This window comes from Antechinus flavipes, chromosome 2 (genome assembly GCF_016432865.1).
Source record: "Antechinus flavipes isolate AdamAnt ecotype Samford, QLD, Australia chromosome 2, AdamAnt_v2, whole genome shotgun sequence".
Classification (NCBI taxonomy): Eukaryota; Metazoa; Chordata; class Mammalia; order Dasyuromorphia; family Dasyuridae; genus Antechinus; species Antechinus flavipes.
This window is the reverse complement of record NC_067399.1, coordinates 613,350,318-613,378,124: the sequence shown is the minus strand read 5'-3', so window position 1 is coordinate 613,378,124 and position 27,807 is coordinate 613,350,318. Positions and strand designations below refer to the sequence as shown.

The 27,807-nt window shown below is 36.0% G+C and overlaps 1 protein-coding gene across 2 annotated transcripts in view; it reads left to right on the top strand.

Moving 5' to 3' along the window:
• The window catches only part of PIK3AP1 (phosphoinositide-3-kinase adaptor protein 1), a 145,969-nt gene that overhangs the window by 29,582 nt on the left and 88,580 nt on the right, over positions 1-27,807 (top strand). The gene's annotated exons all lie outside the window — the stretch shown is intronic.

Sequence of the window (27,807 nt, the reverse complement as noted above, 5' to 3'; positions counted from 1 at the left end):
TAGAGACAGAGAGACAGACAGGGACAGGGAGAAAGAGAAAGAGACAGAGTGAGAAATGAGACCACAGTTGTGCATTGAATGTCCATCTAAATCTACAGGGACCAAAATCTCCTTGTAATTAGATTGGTTTTTCAGTTTTTCTTTTATCTAATACTCTATTCTCTCTGTATCCCCTTTGGTCACAGGATAGTTAGAACAGGACACAACAACAGTAGTGCAGGAGAGATCTAGGTAAGATTATGACTAGGTATATTCCCTCCTCTTCCCCCACCCTCACCCTTGTTGCTTAGTATCCTACTTCCAAGCACTCAAATGAGAGAAAATGATATGATGTTTAAAAGAGAAATGATTCCCTAAGATAAACCAACATAAGGATTTTTAAAAGAGAAATGACAACCCTATATGAGGGCAATTTTTCAAGATATAAAATTTTCTTTTTTGGCTGAGACAATTGGGGTTAAGTGACTTGTCCATGGTCACACAGCTAGGAAGTGTTAAGTGTCTGAGACCAAATTTGAACTCAGGTCCTCCTGACTTCAGGGCTGGTGCTCTATCCACTGTGCCATCTAACTGTCCTCAAGATATAAAATTTTAGACCTGTAAAGGAGGATGTTTTAAAAAGAAGTGACTTCATCTAAAGGCAAATTTTTTTAAATTAGAATTTTCAACTTGGAAAGAACCTTAGCGAATCTTCCACTTTTAATGCCCTCATCTTACAGATGGGGAAACTAATGCCCATGAGAAGTTGGCTTTCCCAAGGGGTCATGCATCTAGCAAATGGTACAGTTGGGACAAAGATAGACCTCTTCTTGCTGGTGATGTTTCAGAAGAAATCCTTTTATACATAGAATCAAGTATAGTGAGAGATTGCTACCTAGTTACTAGAAAGACTGAGATTTTAGTTTATTTATTACTTAATTTATGCTGGTTTTCAATTTTCTTATCTGTAAAATGAGAAGATTGGACAGGACCCAAAAAGCCTTTTCGTCCCTAATTTTGTGAGCCTGTGTGGTTCTAGGGGAGGCAGGAAGGGAGGAGAGAAAAGGAGGTGGGAGGAAGAAAAGTGGTTATGGAGAACTGAGGCTGCCCAGAGCTGATTGGGCCATTTTAGGCTTGCTCTGGGCAGCAGGACACCATTTCCCCCCTCCTGGTTTGCTACTATATGTTTGGCTAGTACCCAGAGGAGCTATCTTGCCTTGTCCCCCTTTCTTCCCTGCCCTGGTGCTGTCAGCTATCACAAGGCAGCTCTCTCAGATTATAAGCATGGAACAACTTGCCTCGGCGTCACGGATGGGCAGCAGCTTTAATAGTCACAGCTAGAAGAGTGGGGTAGTCAGAACCCTAGAGTAAAGGGGAAGTTACTGTTTCTCTGGTGTGATGGGCTGCAGATGGTAAGTGGCTTCTGACTTAGGCCGCTTTATTCTTTGGCAAAGTTTGGGGGGTGCATTCTCGACATTGGGACTCATCTGTCTAAGCTGTTCCTCCACTCTTACCATTCCACTTCAAATGGACAGAGAACATTTATTTAGTAGAGCTTTCTCCTTTCTTAAGGTGCCTTTTGAATCAGGGAAGAAATTTTCTGGCCAGTCTAAGGAGTGTGGGAGGGTGTTGAAATCCTTCACTTCATCAGATAAAGTCATGCAAGAGTCAGTTGACTTTTCCCTGGGATTATCTATCTAGAGGCAGAAAGGGGGGAGCTGATTAGGCTTTTCTTGGCTTGGATATAGAACCTTACAATGACAGGTAATAGAAAATAATGTCGGGGATCGCTTTTAATTTCTTCATCCCGCAGGTCACAGGTGCCGCCTCCTGATTTTCCATAGCCTAGTGAGTAGTGAAGGATGATGAACTTAAGACACTGCTTCAGAATCAGAGGCAAAGTCCCGCTGCTCTTTGTGTTATGTAGGCTTCCTGTGGTTCAGTAGAAAGGGTTTTGGTATTAGATGTGGTAAGAAGGAAGCGATGGCAACAGAAGCTTCTCACCATTTTGAAATTCTTAAATTTGTGCCGCCTCTTTTTAAGTCTAGAGAAAAGGTCAGACTACATTAAGTAATAATAATAGTAATAATAATTTTTTAATTGCTTGTTTATGTGGAACCTTATGGCCCATGATGCACTTTACACCTATTTCTTCATGGTAATGCTGTTGGGCAAGATAGCTTAATGATTATTGTTATTTTTTTATTTATTTAGAACAGTATTTTTTCTAATTATGTGAAAAGACAATTTTTAATATTCGTTTTAAATAGAATTTTGAGTACCGAATTTTCTCCTCCCCTTTCCTCTCTGTTCCCTAACATGGCAAGCAATTTATGGGTTACGTATGTACAAAGTGATTATTTTTAGATAAGGAAATCAAAAACTACTTATTCTTTTTTTTTTAAAACAAGAAAACTGAGGAAAAGAATAATCGAACTCCAAGGCGGTTTAACATCAAGGTTAGTGTTATGTCTCCAAAATGAATGGAGACATTAGACTTAGAATGTATATTATTTAATTTGTCTGCCTATTGTTGATGTTCTCCATTTTGCTTCTTTCCAGATTGCTACTTCTGTAGAATAGAATTTGAGGGCTGGGATGGACTTAAGAAATTTTCTAGTCCAATCTGACTCTCTATTTCTGGTTATTATTCTAATGTCCTTTCTACCATATATGAAAACTTTACAATTAAAAAAAAACTTTCAAGAGAAAAATTGGGGGAATATGGTAATGACTAAATTATTATAATTGGTATTTATGTACATAACGTATTGAAATTATTTATGCATTGATTCCTAATGATTTAAGACATTTTTTCTTGTCTGAGGTCCATTACAATCCCCAAGTCATTCTTTTTCTTCTAACTCTTAACTTCTGATATTTGTATTTTCCTCTCTTTCTTTGTTGTTGTTCAGTGTGTCTGACTCTTCTTGACCCTGTGGACCATATCATACCAGTACTGTCCTTAGGGTTTTCTCAACAAAGAAACAAGAGTGGTTTGCCATTTCCTTCTCCAGTATCAAAAGTCCTTCTCCTATCTCTTTATGCTTCTGTTTTTGATCCTTCTTTGGAGTTTCCTCTTCTCTCTCTTGTCCTTTGCCCTTCACCACTATATTCCCAGATTCTGGCTATAAAAAAGGAAGTAAAGATAAAGGGTTTTAATTAATCGCCAGATTTTATCTCTTGTGTGTGTGTCTATGATTTTTTAGCTTTCAGCTTTCTTTCACCAATGTAGTTTGAGATGCCCATTAACTGATCCTGTGACAATATTAAACTTCTTTGTTTTGGGGGAAGAAAGGTTTTTATTGTAAACCTTAGCCCTTGTAAGTGGGGGAGAAGAAAAGAGGGCCTATCTGTTCCATTGACCTTGTTCATTGTCCAATTATCTGTCTACTCCATTGTCCCTGCCACACCTGAGCTTCAACTTAGAGAAAATAAATAAAATGGATGAAGGGATTGGTTCTGCCTATGAAATGAGGGAAGAAGAGACCCTAAAGTGTTTCTTGTGTCTAATTTGTCACCCAGTTTGGGTTAATGCCATTAAAGAAAGGAAATTCTTCAGGACTATTTTTATTGTCTAAAAGAATGTAACTAGTGGTCAAGATGGGTTGTAATAGTCCAAGTGTGATAGATTTTAGTCATTATTGCTTACCTAGGAATATTTCTATAATTCATAAATAAAATGTCTGCAATATATACCAACTTTTCTCAGTGCCATAAGACAGTTTCAGCAAATCCTTTTGATAGCACGTGTCTTATTAAACCAATTGTCTTTTGGAATAGAATCCCAAGATTTTAATAAATTGAAGAATAATGTTCTGTTTATGACTATCAACCCAGGTTCAGTCTTTGAATGTGAAGGATGCTATTATAGTATTATGTATTCACTTACCAAAATTACTCTTTCACTCAAATGTAGTTCATGGGGCAGCTAACGGGCACAATGGCTAAAGCACCAGCCTTGGAGTCAGGAGAACCTGAGTTCAAATCTGGCCTCAGATATGTAACATTTTCTAACTGTGTGACCCTGGAAAAGTCAGTTAACTGTAATTGCCTCAGCAAAAAAATGTAGCTCATAACCTCTATAAAGCAGTGATTCTCAAAGTGTGATCTAGAGAATCCTGGAAGGTCTCTGAAACTCTTTCAGAAGATCTACAAATTCAAAATTAGCTTTTCTTTGTATCAAAATAAATATAACCCAATGAAACAAAAACTCTTTAGACATATCCTCAGTGGGTTTTTTTTTTTTTTTTTTTAAGACACATTGCTTTATGAATCATGTTGGGAGAGAAAAATCAGAGCAAAAAGGAAAAAAAAAAAAAAACGAAAATGGAAAAAAAAACCTGAACATAGATAGCATGTGTTGATTTACAGTCAATCTCCTTAGTTCTTTTTCTAGACGCATTTTCTGTCTAAAGTCTATTGGGATTGTTTTGAATCACTGAACCACTGAGAAGAACCAAGTCTTTCATAGTTGATCATCGCACATTCTTGCTGTTATTGTGTACAATGTATTCCTGGTTCTGTTTGTTTCATTCAGCATCAGTTCATATAAATCTTTCCAGGCCTTTCTAAAATCAGCTTGTTCATCATTTTTTATAGAACAATAATATTCCATTACCTTCATATGCCATGACTTGTTCAGCCATTTCCCAATTGATGAGAATCTACTTAATTTTCTAATTCTTTGCAAAGAAAGCTGCAACAAATATTTTTGTACATGTAGGTTCTTTTCCCTCCTTTCTGATTTCCCTGGGATGCAGACCCAGTAATGGCACTTCTGGGTCAAAGGGTATGCACAATTTTATAATCCTTTCCCCATTAATTTTTAATAGTATAAAGATACTGAGAACACATATTTGAGAGTCAGTGGTATAAAGTACATATGTATTCACTGAGGTAACAGGGCAGATGTGCATGACTGAGCAGTTTGACTAATTTTCCTATGATTGTGTTTTGATAGGCCTTCAATTTAGTTTCCACTAGACATTCACATGACAGACTATCTGAGATGATCCAGGAAACAAGATGATGTAGAGTATAAATGACGCTTTATCTGCTCATTGGAGAAAACATTGAAACCACAGAAGACTGGTTGTGTGGGCCTCTGGGCAAGAAGCTTCTTAATTTAGATAGTTTAGTAAAATTGGGAAGTGGAAAGAGAGATGTTGCCTAAAATATTAGGGAAATGAGCATAAAAATGAACTTAACACTTTGCTATAAATGCCTTCTCATGAGGGATGGCATTAGTTCAAGATATTTTTCTCTCTGCTATATTCATAGTGATGAATAAATTAACAAGATAGGTTAGATTAAAATCCTTTACTTTCGAAAGTCCCACATCAGGTGTCTAGTGGGAGAAAGAACTAAACTTTTATTGGTCTCTACTGTTTGTTTGTTTGTTTTGTTTTCACTGAGGGAATTGGGGTTAAGTGACTTGCCCAGGGTCACACAGCCAGGAAGTGTTAAGTGTCTGAGACCAGATTTGAACTCAGGTCCTCCTGACTATAGGGTTGGTGCTCTATCCACTGCACCACCCAGCTGCCCCCAAGCTCTACTGTTTTAACAGTTTTGTGGATCCATGTGGTCATCCTCCAGATTCATTCAAGTATAATTAGGTCTTTAAAATAAAAAATTAGATTTGGAAAAAAATGGGGAAGGGAGCTCTGAGAAAGAGGGCGGAAAAAGGAAAAAACTCTTCCTCATGTGATCAGAGGTGTTTTTTCTTCATTTTTTATTCCATCAATCAAAAATGGTGATAGGTTCAATTGATTATCAGCCCTGAACAAATTGACTATGAAGTAGTTTTTCTACAATTCTACAATTTTCTACAATTTCTACAATTCTACATTTAACAAATACTTACTGAGTAGCTTCTGTGTTCAGTATACTAAGCAAGAAAACCAACTCCAACAGTTCATATTTGTGATTCTTCCACCAATAGTAGGGATCTAAATCAAGTTTGTCTTTTTGAAGAATTTTCCAGATGGATTTGATTAATGCATAGGGGATAATTCAAGAAATCCCTTTATTGGGGACATGACCTTGAAAATCTCCCTTCACAAATATTCCAAATTGAACTGAGTTATTGCAGATTTTTTCCCTGGTAGGCAACATAAACTTTATTATACTCTCTATACCCAGATATCCGCTCCCAGTGTAGGAGGAATAATGGTGAAATTAGACTTATCTAAATTAAACTTTTGTACATGCCATTTATTTTCTGATAACTGGAGTTAAAATTGAACAAGGGAGGGCATTCATCTAAATAGCAGGAACAGTTGTATTTGCAGTGGCCTCTGACTCATTCCTGTTTGACTACCCTTACACTACATTTTATTTTTCTCAAATAATAATGTTATAAGTCTTTTATAAACATTAGAACAAATTTCCAAAACTCTTTCTTCCTCATTTGAATCCTACTTTGGAATAAAGAAAAATCAGAACAGAATCACATTGAAAAGTAACAGTGTCTGATAGTATTCTATCAGTATATTCTATATTCCTATTCCACTACATCTCTACTAAAAGGAAGAATGCTTCCTCCTCTTTTCTCTGTGATCAAGATTGATTAATACAATTGATCTGAGTTCACCTACTTTTCAATATTATTTACATTATTGTGGTTAATAGGTACCTTCTTAGTTCTACTCTCTTTGCTCTGCATCAGTTCAAGCAATTCTTCATATATTTCTGAATCCTTTATATTTGTCATAACAGTATTCTATTATAGCATAACAATATTCCATTACATTTTATACTACAGTTAGTTCAGCCATCCTCTAGTTGATTTTTGCTTCCAGGTTGCTTTCAGGTCCTTGTTCCCACAGAGAGTGCTGCTAGAAACATTTTGTTATATATGTTCCCTGTTTTAAAGGAGGGAATATTCCCAAAGCATATATGCTATTTAGTGATGAAGTCATTTGTTTTGAGACAAAGCTTTTTCTTGTTTTTTGAAACATTTTCAAAATATCCTTCCTCAAAATTTTGATTTCATGCCTGAAATTTCTCCAACACAGACTGCAAAGGTATTAAAAAGATGCTTTAATTGTTTTCAGTGAGAATGAGAGTAGCAGTACAGTAAAGTAAGGAGGAAGGGGGGCCAAGCAGGCTGATGTCTTTTGAAATAATTTTCTCCTAAAAACTTTAAGGAAAATCCTTAAGAATTCTTCCATACTAATCAGGGTGTAGGATGATGATGTAGTTCCCTCTTTCCAGTCTCACTGGAAACAATTCAGCCTGATAGTCAAGGGTGATAGGAAACAGACAGAGGAAGAGAGACAGCCACTGAGTCACTCAGCAGAGTCTCAGACTCCTTAAAATGGAAGAGACCTTAGACACCATACAGTTCATGTTCTTTATTTTTTGAAGAAGAAATTGGCTATCTGAACACACAGCTAGTTGGTAGCAGAAGAGGCATTAGAACCCAGGTAAATATGTATGTGTATTGTGTGTGTATGTATGTGTTTGGATTTGTGATTTTATCAGATTTTATCAGTGTGGCAGCTCCATCTACAAATGTAGATCAGTAACCTAGAGTCTTAGAAAAAAATTTGGGGCCCTTAGAAAACTGTGACTTGTCTATGGTCACATAGCTAGTAGGTGTCAAAAGCAGTACTTGAATTTGAAAACCATTTGTTCTTCCCACTATCTCCAATTTTCCTCATTAATGATATATGTATGTGTGTGTATGAATGAAAATGGCTTAGGATTCTCAAAGATAATTTGTAACCAAATGTTTATCCTTTGATAAGCTATACTTATCTATCAGATAAGATCTATCAGAAACCTCTGGATTTTTATAAATGAATTAATTGCTTTCTGGGCTTCTATTATAATGAAAGGAGCTGAAAGCAGTGTTCCACACTCAAGCAGGGTGAAAAGGGAGGGAAAGACTTGAGAATATACATACGAAAATGTATTCTCAGTCAAGGAATAAATTTAAAGCCCTTCATTTAGATTTTTTTTATCATTTGCATAGGTACAGGATGGGGGGAAGGTGTGGGGAAGGGGAAGGAAATCTTATTTGGCAGGAGCTCATGTGAAAAAATGGGTTTTATTGACCACAAACTCAATATGAGTCAACAGTGTAATAAAAATAGCTAAAAGCTTTCTTCCAATTCAAATAGACTGTTGAGATCATAGGAAGACATACTCTTCTTATATTTTGTGTGGTCAGCCTCCAACTTTGAAGTTTTATGTTTGATTCAAGAACCATGTTTAAGAATTGGAGTAGAAAAAAAAGTAGATATATTTTGTGGTATTCTAGAGAGCACAAAAATTCTATGGTTTTAATTCTCAGTTATACGGATGGCAATTATAGCTTAATACAATACAAAAAATATTAAGCTCCTACTGTATGCAATTATTTTGCAAGGATACAAAGATTAAAATGACCTTTTTTAAGGTCATAGTCAGTTTTCAATATATTCTCTCCGACTGTGGTTTCCCTTGTAATAATTAAAAACAGGCAAAACAAGAGAGTAACTACCTTGTATAATGTAAGCAATGGTTCCTTCCAATAATAACTTTAAAGAAGAGAGAAATTTGTTTCTTTTGTTTTTCAGGACCTGAGATTCTCTGCTTTTAATCCAAATTTACATGTCTTTTAACATCATTTTCATTTATGTCATAATCATTGTACATATTGCTCTCTTAGCTCAGCTTCCTCTACTTTACAGCAATTCATGTGAGTCTTCTCATTTTCCCTAAATTCTTCATGTTTGTCATTTCTTATGAGGCTATTCTACTATATTATATACCATAAATTATTCAGACATTTCTGCATTAATACACCTTATACTTTGTTTCCTTTCCCTTTTTTCCCCCTCTCTTACAAAAACAAGCCCTACCATGAACATTTTGGTGTAAGTATGAGACCCTTTCCTTTCTTTGCTCTCCTTGATATACAAATCCAATAGTAGATTAATAAGTTTAAGAAATAGAACAGTTAGCAACTCTTTTTGCATACTTTAAAATTTTTTCTAGAAGAGTTGAACCAGTTCATATTTCCACCATTGGTGGAACTATGTCTTTACACAGTTCCTCCATCAATGTCTGTCTCTTAACATCTTCCTCATTTTGTTGAATATGAGGTGTGGCAATTTACATTTTTATATTAGAAATCTGCACATTATTCATATATCTAATAGTTTTCTTTTTGAAAACTTTTCATTCAAACTAGGGTACTACCTGTGTATGCATTCTAGGTTGGAAAATATAAAGAAATATAAAAACAAAAGATAGCAATATTTTTTAAAAGACTGACCATTGGACCATTTATCTGTCAGGGACTGCCTTATTCATACATTTGTGACCATTCCTCATATCCTGAATATTAGACTTTTATTGGAAATGTTGGCTGCAAAAATTTGTTCTCATCTGGCAGCTTTTCTTCTTTTCTAATTGCATTGGGGGTTTTTTACATTTAAGTTTTATATCATTAAGGTTTTTTTTTGTTTGTTTTATCTTTTGTGATGACAAGAGATAGTGTTTGAAAGGTGAAATAAATTTGTATAGATGGGGATGAAAGTGGGAAGGAGCTCATGTAGTAGAAACTGCATGAGCCAAAGGTATAGTGGTAGGAAGTGGAGAGTATAGTCTATAATAGGGGTGGATATTTATAACATCATTTGCAGGCCATACAAAATTATCAATTTAGAGAACTCAAGCAATGAGAGTTTGTTGTATCTAGCTTTCAGCTCATCATCGTCTGTATTTGCCTTGGCAGGGCCAGACCAACTGATTTCACAGGCCTTGTGCTGCCCTTGGGCTGCTCTGTAGGAAAAGCTTAATCTAGGAAAAAAGTGAGCTATAAGGTTAAAAGGGTAAGTTTGGAGGCAGCTTTCAGAGGGCCTTGAATGCCATGATATATAGTTTAGCAATGGGACTAAACACTTTTGGGTTTGGGATTTGGTTTTTTAAGTAGGAGAATGATGATTTCCTTTGTAAATAATGAAGAATAATAATGGTTTACATCTACATTATATTATCTATCTATCTCATTTGACCCTTACAATAATTCCTTGAGATCAGAAAGTACAAATATTATTTTTATTTATAAAAATGGGAGAAAGCTCAGGTAAGTTGACCAAAGTCATACAAGTTAGTATGCTGCAGAACTGGAGACATTTGGACTTGGGCTCTTTGAAGCTTGGTCCAGTATTCTTCTGCCCTAAAGCCTGTGCTTTAGGAAGATGAAACTATTATTAGTGAATCGAGGTAAAATGAAAGTAGGAGAAAAGGGAAGAGAGAAAGACAGACCCTTCCAATACTAGCATTCAGCATCACTTTGAGATCAGGATTTTATAAGTTTTCTTGTGTCATGGAACCTTGAAGCACTTTGAGACTTCTCAAATTTAAAATATTTTTAAATGAATAAAATAAACTTATATTACTAGGGAAGCCAATTATATGAAAACACAATAAAATATTAATTTTTTAAAAGTTCATAGATTTTCCTTACCCCCTCCCCAGGTTAAGAACTCCAGCCTCATTTAAGTCTAAAGGAGTTATTGGAATTCGTCATATATATTTTCTCTAACTGGCAATAAAAGATTGGACTGACTTTACATGAATTCCATGACTAAGGAGGTGGTTGTTATGCAGAATGGAACTCACATAGCAGAGTGAGTCCTCTGATGTGCATAAAGCAAAGCCAGTAGTATTTCTTCCAATTTTGTGATAACATCAAGTTAGAAAGTTTCTCCAGAATTTTATGATAGCCCATCTATTAATCCTTGTTCCCCCTCTTAACATGTTATATTTATGCATTATGTTTAAGCATTTGCACAGAGCAAATGCTCTGATTGAGTAGGCAATAGCTAGTGACCTTCCCTAGAAAAGACAGAGTTCATATCTAATTTATCAAATGGCTTCATTGAGCAAGCCTTCCTGAACCAACAGAAGCTACAAGGTTTGTGCCATCCATTGTTCACTGTGGTCTTGTCCAACTTAAACTTCTGGATAAAGCTTGTGGTTAGTACACATTAGAGTGAGTATACATGACTTGCATAGATCAAGATGAGTTCTAGAAAGGGGAGTGAATTGATAATGATCTAAGGAACTTTCCCTAGTATTTTCTTTTCTTTTTTTTTTTTTTTTTAATTTTTGATAGCTTTTTATTTACAAGTTATATGCATGGGTAATTTTACAGCATTGACAATTGCCAAACCTTTTGTTCCAATTTTTCCCTTCCTTCCCCTTACCCCCTCCCCTAGATGGCAGGATGACCAATACATGTTGAATATGTTAAAGTATAAATTAACTACACAATAAGTACACACGATCAAACCATTATTTTGCTGTACAAAAAGAATCGGACTCTGAAATGTTGTACAATTAGCCTGTGAAGGAAATCCAAAATGCAGGCAGGCAAAAATATAGGGATTGGGAATTCGATGTAATGGTTCTTAGTCATCTCCCAGAGTTCTTTCACTGGGTGTAGCTGGTTCAGTTCATTATTGCTCCATTGGAACTGATTTGGTTCATCTCATTGTTGAAGTAGGCCAGGTCTATCAGAATTGATCATCATATAGTGTTGTTGTTGAAGCATATAATGATCTCCTGGTCCTGCTCATTTCACTCAGCATCAGTTCATTTTCACTCAGCATCAGTTTATTTTTCCTAGTATTTTCAAGGGTGGGTTATAGATGGTGCTTGTAAATGGAATATACTTCATCTATCCTATGTGCTGTGGTGATGTTCTTTTTTTTAGTATCATGGTATTATATTTTTCCAAGTACATGTAAAGATAAAACTCAATATACATTTTTGTAAGATTTTGAGTTAAATTTTTTTTTCCTCCCTTCCTCCTTTATCTTCTCCCTCCCCAAGACAGCAAGAAATCTGGTACATATATTTTGATATTAATCATATTGTGAAAGAAAAATCAGAACAAGAAGGGAAAAAATCATAAGAAAAAAAGCAACAAAAAAAAGTAAAAATAGAATGCATATCAATCTCCATTGTTCTCTCTCTGGATGCAGATGGCATTTTTCTATTCCAAGTCTATCGAATTGTCTTGAATCACTGTATTGTTGAGAAAGAGCTAAATTTTTCAAATTTGATTATCTGCACAATGTTGCTGTTACTGTGTACATGTTTTCTTAGTTTTCCTCCTCAGTTCATGTAATTCTTTCCAGGCTTCTGTGAAATCAGCCTGCTCATTACTTCTTATAGAACAATAATATATTCATATATCATAGCTTAGATAGCCATTCCCCCGCTAATGGGGGTCCTCTCAATTTCCAATTCCTTGCCATGTGGTAATAGCCTTATAACATCTAACATTCCCTAAAGCTGTTCCTCTGCTTGCTGTACATGCTAGTGTAGGCCATTTTAATGCTTCTTAGGGTTTGGTTGTTTGAAGGTACTGGTCAGAAATGTTAAAGGATGTAGGAGAGAAGGGATTTTCAAATATGGGAATTAAAAGCTTGAATTTAATGTCTCATCTAAGCTAGCTCAGCAGCAGACATTCTATAATATACAGGTAACTCTGGCTTACTAATAGGAATGGAGACAATATGGTACAAAGAAAAGAGAACTGGATTTGAAGATAGAAGACTTGGGGTCAAATCATACCTCTGCTACCTTTTTTTGTCCTGTGATCCTGACCTTTTATCTAACTTTCCTGGGCCTTAACTTCATCTGTAGAATAAAGGCCTTGAATTAGAGCAAGAATTCTTAAAATCTTTTTTTTTTTTTTTTTGATTATTGCCTCCTTTGGCCCTCTGGTGAAACTCATGGATCCCTTTAAAAAATATCATTTTTAAATGTACACCATAAAATATGTAAGATTACAAAGGAAACCAATTATGTTGAAATATTATCAAAAAAATTTTTTAATAAAAAAAACTTATCTTTCTAGTTTTAAGCCTGTGATCTTGACATTTGGATTTCTAGGTGATTTGCCCTAAAGTCTGTCAGTCTGGCATTTCTAACAGCTCTATTTGGAGTTTTTTTTTTACTATTATTTAAAATTCCATATTTCCTAAATTGGGGATTAATCCTTTTTCCAGTGACCCAATTCATGTTCCCAAATCAACTTTCCTTCTTAACAATTCAATTTTATTAAATGGCACCATTGTTCTTCTAGGCTAGAGACCTTGGCAATTTCCCCTCTTTTTCCTCATTCCTAATACCCAATCTTTTATCAAAATCAGCGATTTCTTCCTTTTAGGATGTCTCTTTAATTTGCTTTATTCCCATTATGACTTTTAATTTAATCTTTAAATGAAATTCCACAAATATTTATTGAAATTATTTTGCTGTGTTCAGCTAAGTCCTAATCTCTTGTTATACCAACTCATACACAAAAGAGATGTCCATTATGACAAGTTGTCATCTATTTTCTGTTTGAAGAAAGGCCTCCCAAGAAAGTGGAACTCATTACTTCTCCAAGGAACCCATTCAATTCTTGGACAATTCTAAGAAAAATCAGACCCAAATCTACCTCTTTGTAACTTTCATTCTCCTAAGTTCTGCCTTCAAAACATATTTTATCCTTCTTCCAAGTTACAGTCTTTCTAATATTTGAAGATGAATTTAATTTTTTTCTTCCCTAAATATTTCCAGTTCCTTCATTTTTATTGTAATTCTCAAAGAAGACAAAATACTTGGAAGACCTTAAATCAAGATAACTATTAGTTATCATGATGATGATTATCTAACAACTCTTTATCATTCTGATTTCCTGCCTTTGGTTTCTCTCAACTTATCAAAGCCTTTTCTACAATAAAACTTCTAGGATTAAATACAACAATCCTCTTCCTCCTCTCCTCCAAGTGCTGATCCTCCCCTTTTGTTTCCCAAACTAAAACTCCACCTTCTATAGGAAGACTTTCCCAATTCTTTTTAATTCTAGTGCTTTTCTTCTTAATTATTTCCTATTTATTCTGCATATAGCTTGTATTTTATTTGTTTACATATTGCCTCCCCCACTAAACTGTAAGCTCTTTAAGGTTAGAGGACCATCTTTTTCTTTTCTTTTTTTCTTTTAAATCCCCATTGCTTATCATAGTGCCTGACAGATATTTGGCACTTAATAAAAATTGATTGATTGATTGATGTGATATGGCCAGCCCAGCATATAATAGCCTCACTAAAATGTCCTTACTCCTGGGCAGGGGTCCTTCTTTTATTTAGTTTAAGGTTGCTTTATCTTTTTTGCCTGCTATATTTCACTATTGACTCATGTTGAGCTCATAGGTTCCTAAAGCCTCTAGGAATACTCTAGTCTGCTCTAACTGAAATGCAGAATCAATGAAATGTTTCCTTTTCCTCACTTAAGAGTTAATTAAAATATGTTTAAGGAAAATATGAACAGATCAGCATATATTATTTCTGCCGCATAAAACATAGGCAAAAAAAAAAACATACAAAAACTATCTTGCTTTTCTGCGATATGTGCTATATCTTAGAACGTTCTCCCTGTGGCTACCTTATCTACTTAATTTCCTTTTCCTTTTTTCCCCTTCTTGTCAAATTCTCAGTAATTAATTGTTGTTGGTAATTCTGACATACAGCTAAATTCTCTTTAGGTAATAGCGAGGGAAGATGTATGCTTTTCGCTCTTTTCTAGATTCTGCTAAGAAAAGGAAAGGTAACAAAACATTTCTCTGATTATGGAGAGAGACACGGCTGATGTCAGGTTTTCTACAGGGTCAGGCTCAGATGATAAAGACCTAGGAATCATCTCAGAAATGTTTGTTTTAGGCATTCTGGAATGGTTGTTTATAAATTGGGCAGTAAATAAGTAAGGCTAAAATATATTTTTTTAATTCATCACTTCTAACTGTTGCTGTTCCTTTGTATTTCTAGATTTTAACACCTGATGATGTGATGAAAATTACTGCTAATATATAAAATTGTCAGCATTTTGTTTGAAGGCCTTTAATTAATCTGTTAATGTTATTTTTGAAGTATTTAAACGTATAAAATTAAGATCCTTTTGGTTTTTTTCAATACTTCCTCATGCCAATATCCATCCTGGGTTTTAGTGTACCATAGGACCAATATATACTTATTAAAAGAGTACTTTTTATTTACATTAAAGTCGCCTTGCACTGGGCACTATAGATTTAATGCGTACTCGCTAAAGCTTAGAATGTTTTCTTCCTCTAGGACTGGCAAAATCTTAGGACCTCTGGTACCCACTTTATTTCTCATTCCATAAGGACTTATATACACTAAGGTTAAGGGATTAAAAAGTTAAAGAAACCACTTAGTTGATTGGAAGTAATCTGAGTAAAAAGGTTCAGTGCTGAAAAAAGAAAGTAGAAAATAGTTTCTCTGTACCTTTATCCCCAAACCAGTGGTTATCTAAAAAAAAAAAAAAAATAATAATAATAATACATTAAGAAATGAGGGAAATGAATGCACTTGAAGGAAGAGGGAAAGGGGGCATTAAAATAAGATGAATTAATTCAGAACCACTTAGTTCTAGATCAGGTTCCCTTTTCTCAATAAAAAAATAAGGAAATGGAAAAAAGGAAGGATTCCAATCAGATTGTAAGTTTCCTGTCTTTTGCCTCTCTTTGTAGCCCCAGCACTTTAGCATAGTGCTTAGCACATAGTAGGTGCTTAATAATTGAAAAAATTTTTTGAATGAATGAATGTCGTACCAAAAGGTTCTATTATGCCCCTTGTGTTTTAGCATATTGAATTTGGCAGTTACAGGGATCTAGAGGATTTGTTTAAGGCTTAGAGATGGTTGAGAGTTTTATTTTGCTAAAGAAGAGGATGGACACAAGTGTGATTTTTTTAGGGAAGACATTCATTCACACATTATAAAAGGAAAAATCATTCACAACTTGTCATTCAGCCATCAGAACATTTTTATAAATTCATGCAGGAAAACATGATACATGATATTCACATAGAGGTAAAAAACACCTGGGAAATATTACCCTTTCCCAGTTCAATGCCTTCGGGTTTAGTGATGTTGTTAGGAAATAGGGAAGGGAGAACGTGCACATTCCTATAAACTTCTCACCTTCCCCATTGTAATAAAAACTCAATCCATTCAGGAAAATATCAGTTGAAACTTGGGTGGGGGGAGAGGGAGCGGCAAAATAAACAGTCTGACCTCAATATTCCCCTGTCAATTAATCAACCAATCAAGAATTAAGCTTATTAAGAGCCAGTTACTATGATAGATGCTAGGGGTATCCACAAAGAAACAATCCAAACGCCTAGTGTTAAACAGTAAAATGACTGGAGTTTGATATGAACTCAGGTCTTCCTAATGTCAGCTTGGTGCTTTCTCTACTGTGCTACCTTACTATACTTGAGGGGAGCCAAGTATATTTTAAAATTCCCTAGAGTATCAATACAAAAGTCACCAAAGGCACATATAGAGAGAGTAGTTAAAGTCCAAGGTAGTTTAGGAGGGGAGGGTACCATTGGTTGTGAGTACTAGGAAAGGCTTCAAAGGGCAGATGGACTGTGAAGTGAAGGAGTGCATCCCAGGTATAGTGAGATGGTCAATACAGAAGGATGTGGAGATGGGAGATGCAGTGTTGTGGGGAGGGAGAGCTAGCAGGGCTGGCCAGCTTGGCTGGTTAGGCGATGGGGGATGGGGAAATGACTTTTTGTCTGACTTCCCTGCACCCTGTTGTAGCCAAGTCTCTTACCCTTTAATATTGATTACAATAGATCTTATAGTTAACAGTTGGTCTGGTACTGATCTGGGCATATTTGGGGTTTAGAATTGGATTGGTGCCTCCAACTCATATCATGAGGTTTCTCACTGAAAAATCTCAAGAGATTTTTAATCAGAGTCCAAGTCCTTACACTGTTTGAAGTAAAGGAGTCATTCACCATTGTGTTTAGTGATCAAATCTATTAGAAATAATATTTATTGTTATGGCAAAAAGCTGTTTGGAGAGCAGATGCCCCATAATGAGATTATCCCCTCTATCAACTAGGTGTTTTCACTATGGAGCAAGAAGTCTGGTACTTATGCATTCTTGCTGGAGATGCTTTCAGAAAGTTCTTGGAGATATTTCATACCAGAAGGGTTTGCGTGAAAATTACAGGTTAAGAACAGAGGATTTGTTCAATGGAAAAGGAAGATAAGCAAGAGGTTAATCATAGTTATTATCATACTGCATCAGGGGTTTCTAGGATGGGATAAAAGTAGGATGAGTCATGAAGAACCAAGTGACAAAGCTTTATAAAAACAGATTTAGTTTGTCTAGTAGTCTGTATATATGGTGAGGAGATAGATTCTGGTCCTTTCTCTCCCAGAATAAGGTTAGCTCTATCTTACTTATAGGGTACTACAGGTACTCTGATGAGTTAAAGGCATCTTTCTTTAATGCTAAAGGATTAAGTCCTTCACTGCTGTCAGTGGTTAACTAACTCCTCAGTTCCATTTAACCAATTGATGCTGATTAACTTATTAATTATTAATTAATTAATATTAGCTTATTGATTTGTAAATAAGGGATTATTTACTTGAAAAACAGAGAAAGAACAAAGGCATAAACACTGCTTTCCCTGACACCTGGGGAAGGAGGTACACTTTATATTTCTAGGGAGAGAGTGTTCAAACTGAATGCAGTTTTGACATAGTATTTCCCCCCACCAAGTTCAAATTCAAATGCAATATACATATTAGCAAACCCAGTCTCAGTTACCTTTTCTCAAATCCTCATTGCTTGATTGGCTGGCTGGCCCAAAAACTTAGCATAGATTCCATCTCAGAATCACCTGGTGACCTGCTCTCCTAACTTTTTGAAGCTCACAAGGTCAGCCATCTCCAGTCTGCTTCACCTTGAAGAAAATTTTTAAAAGATAGAGTCAAAAGCAGGGGTACCCAATTTTGGCTTCATGCCCTCTCTGGGAGAAAGAGGTATCGTCCAGATCCAGCAGCTAATCTCCTGGAAGGAGCCCACACTGAGATAATGCCCCATCTGACTACTCTGCCAGCCAATAAATACTTAAATGCCTTCTATGACCCTGGCATTTGTTTTAGACTATAGTGCACTTTCAATAAAAAAAATAAAAAACAAAACAAAACACTGACTCCTAATAAAAGGGCCTTTAGTATTCTTCTTCTTATCTTTTCTGCCTTTTAAAATTCCTGTTCCAAAGATGGTTTTATTTATAGCTTAGATACGGTTCGTGTCTAGGGTTTGCCACAAAAAAAGGAATCAAAAAGTACCCAATGAACAATTTGAATTAGCTATAGGACAAAGTATTTTATTCCTACATACTAAAGAAATGCTAAACATAAAGATTCATAACAAACATTTTCAGAATGACTTAAAAGACTCAGTAAGGCCGATTCTTAAACCTTATCAGAACCTAAAGCATCTTTCACTAGATAATTCTGTGTATCACCTATGGCTCTGAATTGTCCAAACAACTCCTGGTGGACAGCAGTTGATAAATGATCAGGCTTGTATTAATCCTCTTGTTAATGATTCTCTCCAAGAGCATTTCAGTAGTACCTAGAGACTCCTAAGCTCTTTCTTGATGGGATCTACTACCTCCAGACCCCTTGAATATACAAATCTCAAGCTTAATAAACATCAATCTTGGGATAGATATTTGTTTGCAAAAGATCAAGAAAATGCATGTGTCTACTACATGCTAGCTACTATGCTAAGTACTAAAAACAAAGAGCCAGCCCACTCCAGCTATATACATTTTAGAAGCCAGGTGCTCACTGCCACATGGGGATTGTTGTTGGGAGTTAGTGTAAGTCACTGCTTTCCCCACCCACTTGACAGTAAATAGTTAAGATTTTGCTAAGAAATATAATAGAGTGAAGGTGGTCAGAAGAGGTGAAATGTATGTATTTAAAGAATGGGAGGGTGCCAATTTAATAATTCCTTTCATTGCTATCTTTGCCTGTATTTGGAAAAATAAAATACTATTAAAAATAAAATAAAACGTGCTAAAAGAAGAAAGGATGAGGTTAGCATACTATCACCATGTGCTATACACACCTAAAAAAATTTTCTTTCATCTTTCAAGACTTGTTCAAGTCCCATCTTCCTTTACTGCTTCATTCACATTAATTTCTTCTGAGATTCTATATTAACACAACCGAGTCATTTAGTTTAACGCTGAATTATTCTCTAGTTGTTTCATGGGTGTCTATTTTTATCTGTTTTTCTAATCTCCTTTTCAGAATTTAATCTCCGTGAGAACAGCAACATGATCTTTGCCTAATATATCTCATACCCATGGTGTCTAGTCTAAAGCTGGTTATATTTAAAATACTTCATAAATTGTATGTTTGAGATAATAAACCAACTCTATGAGACAGTAATTAAATGGCTGTTTTGGATGCCTTCACCATCCATCAAGTGCCTGATAGGCTAATGATTTGGGACAACTGTGTCTTAACATTAATGGGCAAGTCAAGATGTCAATTGTGATGTCATTGGTCCTCTTTGAAAACAAATGATGAACAATAATAGTTTGTATTCATAATCTAAATATTGAGCCCAGTATAATTTCACTTTGCTTTTGTAGAAGTACACACACACACACACACACACACACACTAGTGCTTTGCAAACCTTAAAGTGCTATAAAATGCTAGCTATGATATTTGGAGGAGGAGGAGAAAGAAGAAGATATTAGATATTTTGGATCATTAACTCAACACACACAGAATGAGGATTTTGGAACTTGGATGTATATAGAAGAATCTGTACAAACTATGGAGATAACGTTTGCCCTTCTCTCTTGCATTCAATCTAATCTGTCTTTTATCATGCATGTGGACGTATTTACAAGTGGGCAACTTCCTGTAGGCATCCCCACCCAAGTCTGTGATTTCAGTCTAGCTCTAGAATGAAAGAAGAAATCTCACTCCACCAATGCAGATTGGCATTGACTTTGCAAATTATAAGCTTAAAGAGTTGGCTCAGCCACTGAGAAAAGTTACATGACACACAATCAAACTGTTTTCTATCAGAGGAGACAGGCTCTCCAGCCACTACAAAACGCCGCCTTGTGTGAACTTAGCATAGAAAACAGAACAGTGATTCTTAAAATTAGGGGTTCTTAACCTTTTATATCATAGATCTGGTGAGTCCTATATGCCCATGCTCAGAATAACATTTATCTGAAGGGTTACAAGCAGTTTCCACTCTTCTCCAAAGGCAAGGAAGAAGAGAGATGCAGAATGAGTCACCTCCCTCATTTCTCCTGAAAGAGAATGGGTTCCAGGGGTGGGGAGAGGTGAGAAAGAGATGTGGCAGAATGAAAGCATCTTTTGAACAGCTTATAACCATAGTGATAACATTATAATTAAGTACCAACAAGATTGATCCTTGGTAAGCAACAGTTTTATTCTCCTTTGGAGCCATCTGGATTAGAGACAATATGTCTGACTGGTTGCTGATGCATGAATCTAACTTTCTTCTGTGCCTTCTTTCTGAGATTGTATCCTAAATACCAATACACTACATATATGTATACAGGTACACAATACATGTACCTATGTGTTAACAAATACATATATTACATGTATGTAAATATATTTATATGTGGGCATAATGTTTTGGGTTTTTTTTTAATGTAGTCTCCTTCATTAGATTAGCTCTCTCTGAGAGCTGGGTCTGTTTTTTTGCCTTTCTTTGTAATCCAGAACTTTGCCCAGTGCCTGGCACACGTTGTAAGTGTTTAATTTATGTCGACTGACTCTTTGGGCATTTGAATTTTTTTATTTTAAATTTTTATTTTATATTTTGGTTTTATATCACCTTTTTCTTCTTGCATTCCTTCTTATTTTCCCACAGAGACTTATCCTTTATAACATTTTTTTATCAAAAGGGAGACAAATTCAGCGAAACTAATCAACACATTAAAAAAATCTTATACACAATGTTCCACACATATGGACCTCTACCTATATAAAAGTCAGACATATATATATGCAAATATGTATGTAATATGTATGCATATAACATTTAATTTTTAAATTTTTTATTTAATTACAAGCAAACAAAAATTTTTAACATTTTTTAAAAAAAGTTAGAATTCCAAATTCTCTCTCCTCCTTCCTTTCCCATCTTTGAGAAGGCAATCAGTTTGATATAGATTATACATGTGCAGTTAGGCAGAACACTTCCTTATTAATTAAGCATGTTACAAAAGAAATTACAGATCAAAAAAACCCAAGAATAATAAAATTTTTAAATAAACTAGGGGAAGCTAGTTGTGGATAGAGCACCAGCCCTGAAGTCAGGGAGACCTGAGTTCAAATCTGGTCTAACTTAAACAGGTCCTGACTTGTGTGACTCTGGTTAAGTCACTTAACTCCAATTGCCTCAGAAAAAAAAAAAAGAAAGAAAAAAAAAAAGCTTTAATCTTCATTCAAACTCCACCAGATCTTTCTCTGGAAAGGTGATAGCATCATGAGTCCTTTGGAATTGTCTTAGATTATTATCTTGCTGAGAAGAGCTAAATCATATACATCATGATGCGAATTGGGCATCTGAGTTTTTAACATTTCTTTCACACTTTCTTTGCTCTACTATATCAGGAAAACAAGCTGTGATGAAGGTTACCTATGGTCCACAGCCAGGGAGGGATGTATAAAGATGAATGTAAGATTCCTCATCCAGAATCATCCACTCACACTCCTCTGAGCTATGTTTAGAAGGTTTATATTTTTATTTTTCTGGTTTTCCATCTTGATATTGCAGGCTAGAAAAGTCTCTTTACATCTTCTAGTTTAGTTGTCTGAATTAAAAGAGATGATTATATATGAAATATATTTATGCTATATTTATCTACCAAGTCTCTAGAAGTATTTTTCATTCTGGTATTCCAGAATGAACACAACTTTATCTACCCAATCTTTCCATTTCAGAATGTTATAGAATACAATCATATTCCATAAAGAGAGGGGGCTTGGTACAAAACTTTGGCTCTAGAATCAGAAGGTCTGAATTCAAAGCCCTCTTTTTGATACTTACTGGGAAAATCACATCTCCCTCACCCTCAGTTTTCTTCTTCTGTAAAATAAGTGGTGGACCATGACTTATGAGATGTCTTATAGCTTTAGAGTTATGATCCTGTGAGCCTTCTTTTCATCTTCATTTTTCTGGACTACAGAGCTTCCTACCCATGTGGCTTTGGGCAAAGTCAACAAATCTTCTCTAGTTCTCAGTTTCTCTAGCTGTAAAATGAGCTGGATTAGATGTCCTTTCTGCATCTAGGAAGGGATCCCATAAAGCTCTTTATGAGCTTTTTTTCCTGGTCCTAGCATATGTTCAGTGTGAGAAACGAGAGGTGCTGAGCTTCTGGTTCCCTTTCTCCCCCACTTCCCCCCGGGGCAGCTGATGAGGCTCTTTTTGTGAGTGGTCAGGACAAAACCATTATGGCTACCTTTGGGTGGAGGTGGGGTGGGAAGGGGGGAAGTGGGAGGACCATTAGCTGTGCACCATGATCTTATGCTCACCAATGTAAAAAGCATCAACTTTGTGCAAGGGGATGAGATTGTCCATGGCAAGAAGCCTAGCATCCGTTCCTCACACCATAACAGTTGTTCCTACTATTCCTGAAGCCTTGGGAGATGCATCCCATGCCAGAACTATGGCATTTGACGCTACCCTTCTGATATCATTGCTTCCCCATCACCAAGCACCTAAAATCTGTAAATTCCCGGACTTAGTAAACCTCACCTTGATATTTTTAAGTCCGACAGTATCTTCTAAGAATGAGAGAAAAGCTAGCCTAAATATAACTCATCAGCTAAGCTATGTGGATGATATTTTTTTGAAGGCAAGGACTTAAAAAGTGTTAAAATACTCATAAAGAGTGTTCTTTGCTCACCTCGACCACAAAAGCCACATGACCGTATCACTAACGACAAGCTCTTTGGGAGATTGTGACTTTCCTATTGTTTGAGCAAAAGTAGTGGCTTTGTTGGATGTTAATGATACTACAGGAAGCATACCCTGTGTTTGAATCTCCCTTAGAAGCTATGCTATAGCAGCAACTCTTGAACTCATGGCACCCAACTTTCTATCAATATCTCTTTGGTATTATTATCAAATGAAATGCAGTACATAAAGCATCTGGAAATCTTTAAAACATTTTACAAATGCAACTTATTGCTTGTTAATAAACCAGGTATCTATTTTTGCATTTGAATGGGTAGGGCAAAAATGGCCCAACTTAAAGGTTCTTCCTACTGCATCTAGGGTCACCTCCAGTCATCCTGACCTATATCTGGCCACTGGTAAAGTGAGGCAAGTGACTTTGCACAGCCCTCCCCCTCATTTAAATCCAGTTTACTTGCAAATCATGATATCACCTTCCTGATGTCATGGTCATCTTCGAGAATGAAGGACAAACAACAGCATCTTCCCCTGCAAATGTCAAAATCTCTGTGTGTGTGTCTCTGTCTCTCTGTGTCTCTGTCTCTGTCTTTGTCTCTCTCTCTCTCATATATATATATATATATATATGTATATATATATATACATATATATATATATATAGGCACATACCTATGCCAAATATACATAAAAATACAAGGTAATTTTTTGGAGAAATACACTTGCATCTGAGAGGATCAGAAGAGACTCCTGGTTAAAAAAAAAAATGGCAGTGAAAGAACACCAGGAATTCTGAAGGCAGAGAGTACTAAAGAAAGGAGTTCATTACAGTCAGGGGTGGATAACACATTTAAAAAAAATATGGAAATGGTAGAGCAATGTTTTTCTTAAACTGTGGTACCAACAAATGAGCGTAATATACCAGATAGGATCTGACAAGGTAGGATACTGAGTGATAAGCACTTTATTCCTGGAAGTTACCATCTTAACACAGCCCAGCATCACGTCAGCTCCTTTTTTGGCTGTGATACGTATATGTTGACTCATATTAAGCTTATAGATCACGAAAAGCACCAGATCTTCCTGAACTGCTGTCTAACAAGACTTCTTGCATTTTGTTGATATGGAGATGTGTGTGTGTGTGTGTGTGTGTGTGTGTGTGTGTGAGAGAGAGAGAGAGAGAGAGAGAGAGAGAGAGAGAGACAGAAACAGAGAGAGAAAGAGACTTTATGGTTATTCCTACTGAATTTTATTAGATTAGATTCAGCCCAATGCTCTAACTTGTCAAGTTACTTTTGGATCCTGGCTTGCTCATTTGAGGTGTTTACTCATTCCTCCCAGCTTTGTGTTATCTGCACATTTGGTGGGTGTGTCATCTATCCCTTTATCTAAACCCTGATAAAGGGGGTATATGGTCTAGCACATGTCGCTGGTCTCTTGCTCTTGAAGCTTCCAGCCAAGCTCAGATAGAACCATTAAGGACTATTTTTTGAGTTTGATTATTCAGCTAATTTTGAATTCATCTCATTGTTTTATCTTCTAACCCACATCATGGTCTATCCATAAGGACAGTCTGAGATGATGTGTCAAATATTTCCCTAATGACTACATCAACACTCTCTGCTTTTATTTCCTTTACCTTTAAGTTTAGTTTCATGATTATCAAAAAAAGGAAATATGATCAGTCTGGCATGGCCTGTTTTTGATGAAGTCACTGCTTCCCTTTCTAGACATTCATCAGCTGTCTCTTTAATCATCCACTTGAGAATTCTCCAGGATTTGAAGGCAAGCTTACTGACCTATAGTTTGTAGACTCTTCTTTTGAAAATTGAGACACTGGTCTTCCCTTAACAGCCTTGTGGTGTTCTTTCCATTTTCTATGATCTTCCAGGACCAGCATTGTTTTATGTTTGTCTTTGTATGCACAGTGTAGGCCCAAACAGCAGGTAATAAACAATTAGAATCAATAATGTATTAAGAGTCGGCATCATTACCTTGGGGAAATTGCAGTTATTTTTTTTTTTAACCATAGTTGAGTCAGTCTAGTGTGATGGAAAGCATCAGAGGCAGAGGTCCTAGATTCAAATTCATCTCTGACATCTATCTATGTAATCTTGTAGAAATCAATCAGCTTCCATGGGCACCTTCAGTTTCCTTATCTGTAAAAGGAGGGTGTCGATCAAGCTGACTACTGAGGTCCTTTCCAACACTCCATCCAGGGATCTCCATGCCCTTGGGACTCCTGGTCGTCATCAGAAGAGCCCTGGGTGCACATTCCCCGAGATGGCCCTTCTGGATGAGCTCACACTCACTATACTCTTAAATATACTCTTATTTTATACTTGATCTTGGAGCCAGTAGGAAATCATTGAATGAGATAACAGGCTTAAAACTTATTTGAGTAATAGTAAAAAAATATTTTGAGCACATGCTGTACCTCATATATATATATATATCATATTACCATATATATGTCTTCACTTATAAGAATAACTACTCCAGGGGAGGTAGACTCTACTGTGAGTAAATCCAGATAGAGAAGTGGCTGAGGGGGGGAATCCCTTTTCTGCTAGAAAGCCACTAGGAGAGGAAAGGGAGACTTCCAGGTATACATCAGCAAGACCTACAAAAGAACCCAGGGCAATGCCCCCAAAAGGCCCTCCCCTTCCCTTCCCAGTCTTGGTTGACTTGTCTCTACCTCAAAGCACTGATTTACTACTGGTTTTATAGGAGTTCTTTTATTTATTTCTCTTAGTTGAAACTTTCAAATAAAAGAGCATGATCCAAAAGTGACCAAAAAGGCTTGTGACCAACTTCCTGAGAAATGATTACTCTATCAGCTCTCCACACATTCCCCATTACATCCTGGATGCTTCTCCCAATTTTCCAGAATGATCAGTTTCTCAACTTCTACTCACAGTTCTTGCATTGATGACATAACATGGGTTTTCTTTTATCAGAAGGGGGATAGACAGCACAGCAACTGTGAGGGTGAAGAGGGGGGAAGACAAAGGACAGAAGCACTCAGTTCAATGGCCATCTAATACCTGGGCCAGTTGCTTCTGAAGATAGGAGCACAAAATGGCTTTTCTGCTTAAAGGTCCTTTCTCCTCATCAGAAAGCGGGAACAAACCTCAGAGGAACAGCTGTTAGCGGGGCAGCATCTGTTCCCTACTCAGAGAAGAAGACAGCTACCTTAGCATAGCAAAGACTTTAATTGTCCTGAGCCAAAGTAATAGAGCAGCTTGTCCCAGTCTCCTTGAAAGTAAGAGCTAAGGTTGGAGGAAATAAATACCTCGGTCCCTGGACTCTCCCTACACAGTACCAAGATAAGAGGATGCTACCCGATAACCTTCCTCCTTCAATGCCTTTCTCCCAGAATTCTCTCACAAAATAGTTCCACAATTCCATTGTTCTATCTCTGTCCGGGTAGATTCTAGGGCAGCATTTTCATGGCAATGCTAGGCTATACATATACAAATATACATACACATACATTCAAACATACATTACATATATTACATACCTACATGCATATATTTACTTTGTATATCATTTATATATACATAACTGTAATAATAATGTACCTTATATATGCCTTTCCCTATTAAGATACCTTGCATTTATATGTATCGTGTATATATCTGTATATGGTCTATTTGAATATAAACTATTTGAAGGCAGGGATTGTTTTCTCTTTTTCTTTGTCTCTCCAGTGTTTAGCACACTGCCTGACATATATAGACAGTTCTATTAAATGCTTATTGCTAATAGACTAATGGCATCATAAAACATAAAGAGAAATTAAAAGACAAGATAAAAATGAAGTAATATTTGAAATGAAATTAGGGTCATAAGGAGCCATTGGAGTTCCTTGAATAGGGAAGTGATATGGTCAGATCTGTACATTAATAATATCAGTTTGGCAGCAGAGGTTTAAAGAAGGCTGAGACAAGTTAGGGAAATCAGTTAAGAGCCAATTACAGCAGTCCTGGTGAGAGAGGATGCGGGTCTGAGTAAGGGCTCCATTTACCTGTGGGTTAACTATAATTTTATTCCTCAGAAATTTTATTAAACATTTGCAATCATGCAGCATTGTTATTAGAACATCTGAATTTTTTAAAAAAAATATGTCTCTGTTTTGGAAAATAAGTTGCCACTTTTAAAGAGACTATATCATTTTCTAAAAACAATATATATTGTAACTATAACTGCACAGAAATATTATGGAGGTAGAATTGGCAACAGTTGGCAACTCATTAGATATGTGGGTGAGGAAGAGTTAAAAATGACTCCAAGGTGGTGAATCTGGATGAAGAGAAGGATTAGGGTGCCCTGGATAGCAAGCAGTAGGGAAGTTCGAGGTGTGCCAAAATCCAGATCAAAATCCATTCTTATCTGTTTATCCCTGAGATTCACTTTGTCTCACTGAAGTAAAAAGGGTGATATGTATCTTTTATTCATTAGCCACTTGAGTGCAGAGCTCCTTAAAGGGCACCTACCACAATTATCAAATGATCTGAAAGACAAAAGAATGGATATCCAGAAATTGGGGACTCTCATTTGATGAACAATTGGGAAACTCTATCATATGTGAAACAATGAAAAGGAATTTTTACCTTGAGAAAATAAAAGATTCAGGGGGGAAAATATGATTGCTGTCTTCAGTTAATGTCATCTAGGGGAGAGAGGGTGGGGGGAAGGAGGAGAAAAGTGGGAACAGAAAGTTTTGCAAGGGTAAATGCTGAAAAATTACCCATGCATATGTTTTGTAAATAAAAAGCTATAATAATAATGATAATTAAAAATTAAAGGAGTGTTTTATAGAAGAGGAACTAGACATATTCTGTTTACCTGCCTAAAACAGAGCTCCAATAGATGGATAGAAGATTCATGGAACTAGATTTCAGTTTATAAAAAAAATAATAATAAAAATTCTCTTTTCTATTTAGAATTTTCCAGTAACGATAACTGACTCATGAGGTATTTTGCATGAAATAATGAGCTCTCCATC